We start from the raw sequence: 12,159 nt of genomic DNA on the forward strand, positions 1-12,159 counted from the left end.
TTTATGGCTCGTCTTGTTGGAAGTTTAGCCTATTGTTTCACCCGTTTTCTCTACATGTTAGTTGTCATGGGCAGAGCTTGCATCCATGTACCATAAAATCCACATCCACAGATTCATCCTCGCCCTCCCACCCTTTCGACTCGGTGTATCTCATTCTCATGCGCTGACAGCTCAGCTTGCGAGTGCGGTAATTAATCCTGTTTGAAACATTGTATTTCCTTTTTGACGAGTTTTCGCTGATTACAACGAACGGTTTTCTCAAAAACATCGAGATTTTTTGCGATTCATTGTGAAAGCACACGGGCGTAGAAAGATAAGGTCGCTGCAATATATCAAGCTGTGGCGCTTGGATGAGGCGCTCTCAAATCCATCCAGGGAGAAGGACCTGCAGTAACAGCCGTGTGGATCTTCAAGCCAATCTTTCCACAGGAATTATAAAAATAGATTATATAACTATACGAGGATAAAAGTAACGATTCAGAACCATTACATCATACCATGTATTGTTTCGCGTTTTATTAAAACGTCAGAAACATACATATAACCATAAACCGTGAGGATAAATCGCTTTAAATGTTTTTGCATGCACCACTGAGGGGTATATTTTGCAGTGACTACATCAGTTTTATCGAATGTGGCGGATATTTCGTGAAGTTGTAATTATGTGCGATAGACTGCCTTTTTTAAAAGCGATCGCATAAATAGAATAAACGCCTTCTGTTCAGACCGGTACGTTACTAGCGTAAGAGGGACTCGTATTAAGATTCATTCGAATGTCTTTTGCGACATTGCTTGCAGTCTAAACGTTTCATCTTTTGTTGGGTTTTCATCTGCATCCGCCCTGGTTTCTCTGCATGAGAAGGTTGACACCAACAGTATTGTCGACTGTGAAACACAACATTTAGCGAGAAAGTCGGCTGTGAAACACAACATTTAACGAGAGATCTGACGCTAACGACAATAAGGTAATACACGCAATATTTTTGTAGTGAATATTTAATCAGATTTCACGGTGTATACCATGGTCATCCTACCATAATCGCGACGACGTTTTGTTAGAAATCCGTACAGTGTCTGGCGCATTTGCATGTAGACAGGCACACACATACACACATTACATGAAATATAATTATTTTGCCAAGTACTTCAAAACTCGCTGTAGCGCAGTTAGTTACATTTCATGAAGGCTGTTGTTTAGGCGTCTATAACCCTCCATTTGTCTTATACTATCACTTGTGCGATGCTGTGGTCCGTTGCGTGGTTTTTAAAATGGAAGGGTGCATGGTCAATTAATTTATAGCGGTATGTATATCACTAACGATTATTTGAAGCGCCTGTGGAAATCTTTATATCGTTTACCTTTATCACAGATTCTATAGATGAAGTGGGGTATTGCAATAATTTTCTAATGTGTGTCGCTGTAGATTTATTTGTCACTCTAATTCATCTCTCTTTAATGTCGTTTGGTGTACCTAGTAAATGGATTGGGGCAGAAAGATATGTTATCTCTACAATTTAAATTACCATAGGAATGTTTTCTATTACAAAAATGCTTTAAATGACGTTTAGGAATTCTATAATTTTAAATATGCCAAAACAGTGCTTTAGGAGTACCCGTTCTATTTCTATTGTCCCTGTAATCTTGCTTTTACATTTAAATATATTCTGCTTGTTGTTTAGCAGCTTTTGTAACCGTGGTTCATTCAGTATTCCAATAGACATACATTATGGTAAATATGGGAAGCACAAATGCATGAGGAAAATTAATCCAGTTGCCTTTGTCTTCCCAGGGATGTGTTTTTTTTTTTTTGTTTCTTCCAACAACTGGTTTAGTGTGAAGCTCTATGTCCCCTGGGCCTCTATCCTAATTATCGTTGTTTTGTTATTTGGTTGAGATTTGTCAGATGATGCTCTTCCATGTTTGGAAAATTGTGTATTTAACCCCTTCCTTTTAGCAAGCATATGACTTACAATGCTTTTTTTTTAATGAGCATATCACATTAAATTATGCTTACATAATAAAAGGATATGTTTTTATTCATTATATTTCATATAAAGCGTTTTAACAGTAAATGGTTGTGACCCATCGAATGTTAGTTTTTAACTATTGATATGTGAATATCATAGATGTATGTATGTACAGCATTGTGAAACATGATGACGCTATATAGAACAATACATAATGTGTGTGTGTGTGTGTGTATTTGTATGTATATAATTTACAAAACTGAGCTTTGCAACTAATACTGATTAGTACTGTAAAATACCCTTAACAAATACCTATTTCAGTGGTGTAGAATATAGGCCTCTACATAGTAATGATAATGGTTTTAATATATAAACCACTGCCATAGCAACTAGTACGCCCAGATTCCCATGACAGAGCCAAATCCTGTGACATAGAATTTAAGGCCGTATCGTTATGATAGAACCATAACTTCTCTTCTTCCACATACTATCTACATGTACTCTTATCTATTTTTTTTCTACTTCTTTTACATATTATAATACAGTTACCACATTGCTATTTGTTGGATATGAATTGAGCCTTGTCCCAGTTAGTTCCCTTGCATATGTCTGGCAAACACAAATAATTTAGGCCTCTAACAAAGGAGTAACACTTTCCTGGGTCCCCACACTAAATAGTCATCCGTATTGGTTTGTGTCTCTTTTAGCTAGTAATGCACTTGACAGAATCCAGTCCAATTGTGAGTAAACTAGGAGATAAGACCTCTCTTGACCTCCAAACATGCTTCCCCTAGCTATAGGCTGTTCTGGGCCACATCCTGACTGATGGCAGCCCATTCTTTATTATTATTTTCTTTTATTTATATAGCGCCAACAGTTTACGCAGCGCTTAATACAATACATCAGGGCTCGACAAATCCCAGGTCGCCATGGCGACACAGAATTTTGTCCTGGCGCCTAGGTTTTGTCAGCCTCTTACATCCAGAAAAAATTGTGGATGTAAGAGGCTGAGTCACCACACGGGGGCGCTGCTGCTGCTGTCTGCCCAGGAGTCTGGGCAGACAGCACAGCCACTCAGAGCCCGCCCCCGAGCCTGAGATCACTCCCACGGAGTGATCCTGTAGGCTGAAAACGCGGTTGCTGCAAAACCAGCAATCGTGTTTTCAGCTGCCACAGGCAGCTTCAGGGAAGGGGGTTGTGTGTTGATTGGGTCCCCACACAAGTGTGGGGACCTGACACAAAACCCCCCTGCTGCCTGATCGCTCCATTGAGATGTTTCTTGAATGTTGGGAGGGAGGGTGAAAGCCGAAGGTTCCTTGGGAGTAGATTCCAGAGAAATGGGGCAGCTTGAGTGAAATCTTGTAGACGGGGAAAAGGAAGAAGTGATAAGTGAGGAGCCGTAGGGATCGAGGGATCGAGTAGGAGAGTATTTGCTTATGAGGGGAGAAATGTATGGAGGAACAGTATTATGGATGGCCTTATATGTCAGTACCAGTACCGTGCAAGGAAGATAAGCCTAGCAGCTGCATTTAGGACAGACATTTAGGAGTCGAGACAGTGGAATGCCAACCAGAAGAGTGTTGCAGTAGTTAAGTGAATGAACTGGAGTTTTTGTGGATTATTGGGTGAGGAATGGGCGGATACAAGAGCAGCAGGATCTGGTGAGGGACTGAATGTGAGGGATGAAGGAAAGGTTAGAGTCAAGGATGACCCCCAAGGCATCGGGCCTTGCATAATCAGTGCTTGGAATTTTTCAGAATTTGTGGGTTTGTGTTTGTCCACCCTCCTCTCAATGGGATTAAGGTCTGGGGAGTTTCCTGGCCATGAACCCAAAATGTTTTGTTCCCCAAGCCACTTAGTTATCACTTTTGCATTATGGCAAGGTGCTCCATCATGCTGGGAAAGGCATTGGTCGTCACCAAACAGTTCTTCTCTGTTGAGAGAAGTTGCTCTTGAAGGATGTGTTGGTACCATTCATTATTCATGGCTGTGTTCTTAGACAAAATTGTGACTGAGCCCACTCCCTTGGCTGAGAAGCAACCCCACACATGAATGGTCTTCGGATGCTTTACTGTTTGCATGACAGGACTGATGGTAGCGTTCACCTTGTCTTCTCCAGATAAGCTTTTTTCTAGATGCCTCTAACAATCGGAAAGGGGATTCATCAGAGAAAATGGCTTTACCCCAGTCCTCAGCAGTCCAATCCTTGTACCCTTTGAAGAATATCAGTCTGTCCCTGATGTTTGTCCTGGAGACAAGTGACAAGCTGCCCTTCTTGACACCAGGCCATCCTCCAAAAGTCTTGGCCTTGCTTAGCATGCAGATGCACTCATACCTGCCTGCTGGCATTCCTGAGCAAGCTCTGCACTGGTGGTACCTCTATCCTGCAGCTGAATAAACTTTGGGAGATGGTCCTGGCGCTTGCTGGACTTTCTTGGGAACCCTGACGCATTCTTCTCAACAATTGAACCTCTCTCCTTGAAGTTCTTGATGATCAGATAAATGGATTATTTAGATGCAATCTCATCAGAAATATCTTTGCCTGTAAAGCCCTTTTTGTGCAAAACAATGATGACAGCACTTGTTTCCTTGCAGCCAACCATGGTTGACAGAGGAAGAACAATGATTTCAAGCACCACCCTCCTTTTAAAGCTTCTGGTCTGTTATTCTAACTCAATCAGCACAACAGAGCGATCTCCAGTCGTGTCCATGTCAACACTCTGACCTGTGTTAATGAGAAAATCAATGATATAATGTCAGCTGGTCCTTTTGGATAATAATGCTTCTACTACGCCTTAAATTTAAGTGGAAGGGTTTTCCATCACCTTTACCCACCATAACTTATGTAATGGTGTATATATATATATATATATATATATATATATAGATATAGATAACAGCAATCACATTGATATCATGCCCAGGCAACCAGTACATGCTGGAACCTGGACATGATAGGAGTGTGATTAAAATAACAATATTACTTATGATTGTTAGCAGCAATCACACTCCTATCATGCAAAGTCAGCCAGTACGTGCTGGAATCTAGGTATTCCTGCGCATGATAGGAGTGTTATTGCTGTTAACAATCATATATACATTTCTTTTTGTCCAATTTTGGTGTGTTACTTATTTTTAATAAAAATGGTTAACACGCCAAAAAAAAAAAAACAATAACAATATTATATATATATGATATAATGTCTAATAGCAATCACACTCCTATCATGCCCAGGCAGCCAGCACATGCTAGAACCTGGGCATGATAGGAGTGTGATTATAGTCTTGATATGCCATTCCTCCCACACACACACACTCATTTACTCATTCATTTACATATACTCATTCATTCCCTTAATCACACATACTTGTTCATATACCCACCCTTTTACCTGAACTGCAGGCCTCTCACACAGACTACTGCAGAGGTCCTGCTGCTTCCTCTCGAACAACTTATCTGGCTACGCCCCCAGGCATGCCTTCTTATTTTACTGACATTATTAAAGCTATTTTTTAAAGGTACAAGAACCCAAAACACAAGTTTTACCAAAATACCAAAAACAGTTTTACTAGTAAATATTAATTCATGTAAACAATTTTTTTATATTTAATAAAAACTATGATTGAGAAAAATGCCTCTTTATATTTTCTTTTATTTGATAACCTGCCCCGAGTTATGCAAATCTCACCCCCTGCTTGCCACTCTGCCCAAGAAATGCCTTATACCCTCCTATATGCCACTCTGCCACCCTGATATCCCTTATACCGCCTATATGCCACTCTGTCCCCTGATATGCCTTATAGCCCCCTATATGCCACCGTGACCCCTGATGTGCCACTGTGCCCCGATATGACTTATACCCCCCTATATGCCACAATGCCCCCTGATATGTCTTTTACCCCTATGTGCCACTGAGATGCCACTGTGTCCCCTGATGTGCCTTATACCCCCAATATGCCACTGTACCCCCTGATATGCCTTATACCCCCCTGATATAAGAAAAACTGACACCGCTAAAATAGGTATAAAAATATATGCTTTAATAAATATACCGCATTTGCTCGATTATAAGACGTATAAGCAAATAAGCAAATGCTCTGAAAAATACCCCTCGTCTTATAAACAGACCTCAAATAGGTCTGACTATGAGACTTAGATCCAGATCCCCTGCAGCGATGCAGAGGACCTGGATCCTCCTGTGTATGCCCCCCCCCCCAACTTACCGGTGCTTCTGAGTCCCCAGTGCTTAGTCCGGGCACTGTGTAGAGCTCTACACGCTGCCCAGACTAAGCACCGGGAACTCAGATGCAGGGGACCTGGATCCTCCTGTGCTATGCCCCCCCTCAACTTACCGGTGCTTCTGAGTCCCCGGTGCTTAGTCCGGGCAGTGTGTAGAGCTCTACGCGATTGGCGTAGACAACTTCCGCTGCAGCGTAGAGCTCTACACGCTGCCCGGACTAAGCACCGGGGGACTCAGAAGCACCGGTAAGTTTGGAGGAGGGAGGGGGAGTGTTAAATGGGGGGCATAAGGCATTTCTGGAGGAAGAGTGCTCTGTGAAATGCCTTTTAACCCCCTTAACGCCACTCTGCCTCCAGAAATGCCTTTTAACTCTTTATATGCCACTCTGCCTCCTGAAATGCCCTATAACTCCCTATATGCCACTCTGCCCCATAATATGCCTTTTAACCCCCTAAATGCCAGAGTGGCATATAGGGGTATAAGGCATATCATGGGGCACAATGGCATATAGAGGGTTAAAAGGTGTATCATGGGGCACAGTGGCATTTAGAGGGTTAAAAGGCATATCATAGGGCACAGTGGGATATATGGGGTATAACGCATTTCTGGGGCAGAGTGGCAAGCCTGGGGGCAGATGTCCATAACTGGGTTGAAAAAAAAAAGGAAATAAAAACAAAATATTTTTCTCAGTTGTAGCTTTTATTAACAAACAATTGTTCACATAGTTTACATGAATTAACATTTACTGGTAAAACTTTTTTTCTATAGGGTCGTCTTATATTCAGGCTTTTTCTTTTTTTCATAAATTAATATTCAGATTTTGGGGTGTCGTCTTATAATCAGGGTCGTCTTATAATCGAGCAAATACGGTAGATAATACACAATACAATATAAATATATATATAAATGGACAATGCAAACAATCAATTATTACAGCAATCAAAAAATAAAAAAACACAAATTAAAGAATGCACATAATTAATAGATCCCGAAAAATTCTACCTGCCCCGCCAATAGAAGAAACACAGGGCAAATAAGCATAAAAATAAAGATAATACTCCAGGCTTAGCTTACCCAGTGGTGCTTATTTGACCCGTTTTTCGTCTGTTGATATATTAACCCCTGGTGGGGCAGGTAGAAGTGGAAGTGAAGGGAAGTAGCGGAGGTTGCGCACATCGCGCACTAAAATCCAAATCCGCTGCAGGGGACCTGGATCCTCTCCGGCAGCCGGTGGGGGTCTGTGCGCATCGCGCAGACAGCCTCCGCTTCTTCCCTCCACTTCCGTTGGGGCTTCCATGATGGTGCGCCGGTCCGGAAAGTCACGTGATGCCGGCGTTTAGTAATAGGGAAGCCCCAGTGGAAGTGGAGGGGAAGGGAGAAGCAGAGGATGTCTGCGCGTTTTGCACAGACCCCCACTGGCTGACAGAGGATAATCCTCTGCAGCTCTGCAGGGGATCTGGATTCTAGTGTTATAATCCGATCTCTATTTGAGGTCGGATTATTGAAGGAGGGGAGTTTTTCAGAGCATTTGCTCTGAAAAAGCTCATTTTATAAATCGATTAAAAATCAATTCAACTAATCCAATATGAAAATCGTTGACAGCGATTTTCATAATCGATTATCGATTTGTTGTTGCAGCCCTAGTCATGTTATTAGCAAAACCTAAGAATATATAAAGACACGGAGGCTCATATTATGCAAGCTCAAAGTTGAGCCATAACTGTAGCAGAGAAATGAATATTTGGTTGACAATAAAACTCATAAAATGTGGACTCTCTAGACTAATCGACTGCACTAAATAAATCTTCTAACCTGCAACCCAGAACTCCTCTAATAGAATGAGGCCCAAATACAGTATCCACCCCTGCTTCTGTCAAATTTTTCCCATCTGGCTAGAGAAGCAATTGCAACTGGTAAGTACGGTCTCCGAATCGCTAGGAAAAGTTTGGGCCGAGAATCATCTCGAAAACCCGCCATTCTATATTCCTATACTTTCAAACATTTGACCGGCCAGAGTTGGAGGCGTGAAGTCTTTGTGCGTCTAGAAATATCGAACAGAACGGGATCTGAAGTGAATGATCTGGAAGCAATAACTAATGCCCTTACATCTGAAACCTTACATGAGATAAGGCAGCTCAAAGACACTAATTTGGCCGACAATTGCTGAAGTGATAGATCATCATTGGGTGGCCAATTATTGAAGAACTGAAACCGAGTATGTTAACATTCCATAATGATTAGTACCTAGGACGTGGAAGCCTAGACATCTTAATACCCTTCATTAGCCTACAAACCATAGGCTGTTTACTAGGGCTGCAACTAACGAATATTTTCATAATCGATTAGTTGGCGATTATTTTTTCGATTAATCGGATAAAAAAATTAAAATATTTCATTTATTTAAAATAATTTAATAAAGTAACGTAGGATGTCAAAAACAAACAGCAGAATAAAAAACTGATGAAAATGCATTTCTTGTTTTTATTTCCAAACCTGCCCCCCAGTTATGCACATTTGAGCCCAGGCTTGCCACACTGCCTCCCAGACATGCCACAGTGCCCTACCCACATATGCCTTATACCCCCAGATGTGTCACTCCGTCCTCCCCAGGTATGCCATGTACCCCCCCTGATATGCCATAGTGCCCTCACAGATTTGCAGACTCGTTCACAGACACAATACTTTTATAAATAAATACAGGGTTAATCTTCACTGCCCCAGGATTTAGATTCCCCTCAGTTTGCCCCCCTTTACCTCTAATTGCACCTTAAGTTAACCTTATTAAATTAATTAAATTAACCCTCAGTCCTCAGCATTAAATTAACCCTGAAGAGAAGACCCCATTAACCTTAACTGCCGCTAAATTAACCATAAAGACCCCATCAACCACAACTGCCCCTAAATTAACCCTAAACACCCCCATCAACCACAATTAACCCTAAACACCCCACTAACTATAACTGTCCCTAAATTAACCCTAAACACCCCACTAACTATAACTGACCCTAAATTAACCCTAAACACCCCATTAACTATAACTGCCCCTAACTTTCAACAGCCCAAATATTAATTTTATACTCAGATGAGTTCTTGAGCCATGTGGACGGTATCAACACTTTGGTCCCGCTCCTTTAAAGTGCAAATTACCTTACATTGTAAAACCAGATATATCACCTTACAGAAACCCAAATATTCCCAAAAACATTATGCATGAAATGTAATGTCCCATTTTAAAGGCACCCTTCATTTCTTAGAGTGTTTACTGAGAGGTTTATTATGCTGCTGAGGGAATTAAAGAAAGAGATATGCATAACATTAGCCTCTGTGTCTTTATAAATCAATTTACAGCACTAACATCTGCCATAACAACCTTGTGTCACATAATGACTAGTAAGCTCAAAAACCCTTGAAATAGCCCAATCCAGTCACAGTGTGCGATCAGCTGCAGGGGGTCCCAGAAGCATCTTTACAGAACACTGTATAGTTTTCCTTTCTCTGGGGATCCATTCTGTAGTATTAATCACCTCAATGTAACAACATTTACTAGGGGTTGATGGCAAAGAGGTGAACAGGCTGTCATCATCTGTGGGTTATAAGGGAGATGTGCCTTCTATTCTTCTAATAATGGAGGGCATAATATTATCTCTCTGGTATTTAAGTGCTGGTTCTGTCGAGACAGAATATTACATCATTATAGAGTACCATATTCATTGGTCTGCCCCATTAAGTGGCTTAAAATCTCAGGTGAGAAAGATTAATTTAAGATGATCAAGTGGGAAATACCATCAAAATAAAATGTAAATATTAATCTGCCCTTTATAATGTGTAATTTTTTTGTAAGTTTTCATTTGCCTGTGTAATGTGTACATATTTTCTGTGTATTCAGTCTGTACATAAAATACTATGGTTGCATGCTGCCATTTTGGAATAGCGTCATAGATTTAATAGGAGATTTTGACGCCACAAAGATTTTAGATATTCGAAAAATGTCCCCTTTTGTAGTAAAAATCAGGAGATAAAATGATGGATCTTGTGTGTTGTCCTATTACACCCTGTTATCACTTACTACTTAAGCAGTACAGATTGCAAAATTAGACCTGTCAATAAGGATTGTAGAATTATGGTAAGTAATCCACATACCTAAAGAGAATAAAACATTTTCCTTTAACCCCTTCGAGACCGGAACTTACCTGGTACGCCATGGTTTTATGGTAGCTGCAGACCCGGACGTACCAGGTACGTCATCTCAAATCTCAAAAAATGCCCCCACGTCACCACAATCGTGGTGATTGCGGGGCGCGCTGCCTTCCCGGTTGTCTGAGACAGCACAGCCACCCAGAGCCTGCCCCCGAGCCTTCAATCCCACCCACGGAGTGATTTTGTTCTATCGCAGCCTTGAAGGGGTTAACGCTGCACTGATGCTCTCATGGAGCTAACAGGCAGCTTTAGGCAAGTGTGGGGACCTGACACAACATTCCCCTGCTGCCTGATCACTCCATGAGAGCGTCAGTGCAGCGTTTACCCCTTCAGTGCCGCGATCGCGACATTTTATGAAAAACAGATTTTGATTGCGGCATTTTATGGGTTAATACCCATTTTGTACGGGGCTTTGCTGCTGTGGTCTGCCTGGAAGCAGACCAGCAACAGCAAAAACGAGCCCCCACAATCTCCAGCAGACCAGAGATTGCAGGGAGGAGTCTTTTTGATCACGCCTGTATTATCCCCTGCAATCTCCAGTCTACCTGAGCTTGTGTCCCAGCTGCCAGAGGCAGCTTCAGGGACAGGGATTAAAGGTTCTTTGGTCTCCACATGAGTGTGGAGACCAGCCCCCACACCCTCCCTTGCTCAATTAACCCCTTCAATGCCGTGATTGTGTATGACCCCATCGCAGCATTGCAGGGGTTAATATTAGCCCCCACAAGCTTGTAGGGACTAAATGTCAGTCAATGCTATGCTTCAATGAAGCATCAGCATTGAAAGAGTTAAAAATAAAAAAATAACAGCACTTACCACTGAGTTTAACCCCTTAAGGACCAGGCTGTGTGTTACCTTTTGTACCATTGGGACCGAGGCTGTTTTAACACTTTTGCGGTGTTCGTGTTTAGATGTAATTTTCTCCTCACTCAAGTGCTAATTTTAGCACTTGCTCATAATAATAAACTTTATTTTTTTATTTTATTTATTTTATTCTTTTTGGACTTTTTTTTTTTACATTTTGCTGGAACTGGATAGTTCCTCTGATGCATAATAATTTTTAAATGTTACCATTTTTTTATGCTTTTTTTTTTCTTTTATTATTTTTAAAATATTTTACTAATCACATATTGATTAGAAAGCAGGGCTCCATTGACTTGTATGGTTGAATGCAGTACCTGTATTCAACCTGCAAGTGGAGCCAGATTTCTCTAGAGGGTCTGGAGGCCATCTAGTGAACTTTTTCAACTTTATTATTTTTTTACATGGCAGCCGCCATCTTGTGGATGGCGAAGATTACTTGCAGTGATCGAGGCATTTAATCAACACCATTGAAGTTTAGGAGGTGATCGTTTATCGCCTCCTAAACTTTTAAATACGGGCGTCCGCCACCATACGGGGAGGGGCCAGACATGGCCCATGATGCCGATCTCGGTGTTGCTGAATGCCTCGACATCGAGGCATTACAGCAACACCGTTTAAGCTTAGAAAGTGATTGTTGATCACTTTCTAAGCTTGTTTAAGTCTCATGACGTGTCAGGCACGTCAAAGGTTGTTAAGTGACCGTTTTGCATGACGTGCCTGACCCGGCAATGGACGTTAAGGGGTTAATTGCTGCAGAACCAATCAAAGTGGGCTGATGATCAGATCACCCCTGGCCAATAGGAGTGATCTGATCATTACTGCAGCCCCTGGATTACCCTGCACTACAAAAAGAGAGGGGTCATATAGGGTAATTATGAAAAGACACAAATTA

At 41.5% G+C, this 12,159-nt stretch overlaps 1 protein-coding gene across 1 annotated transcript in view; it reads left to right on the forward strand.

Moving 5' to 3' along the window:
* Window positions 1-911: 911 nt before the first annotated feature.
* ADGRL3 (adhesion G protein-coupled receptor L3) overlaps window positions 912-12,159 on the forward strand; it is a 792,897-nt gene continuing 781,649 nt past the window's right edge. Inside the window, exon 1 of the mRNA XM_053463509.1 lies at window positions 912-965. The gene's annotated coding sequence lies outside the window, so the exon portion shown is untranslated. The remainder of the gene's footprint in view (window positions 966-12,159) is intronic.

The sequence above is a fragment of the Spea bombifrons genome, chromosome 1, assembly GCF_027358695.1.
Source record: "Spea bombifrons isolate aSpeBom1 chromosome 1, aSpeBom1.2.pri, whole genome shotgun sequence".
NCBI classification, from domain to species: domain Eukaryota; kingdom Metazoa; phylum Chordata; class Amphibia; order Anura; family Pelobatidae; genus Spea; species Spea bombifrons.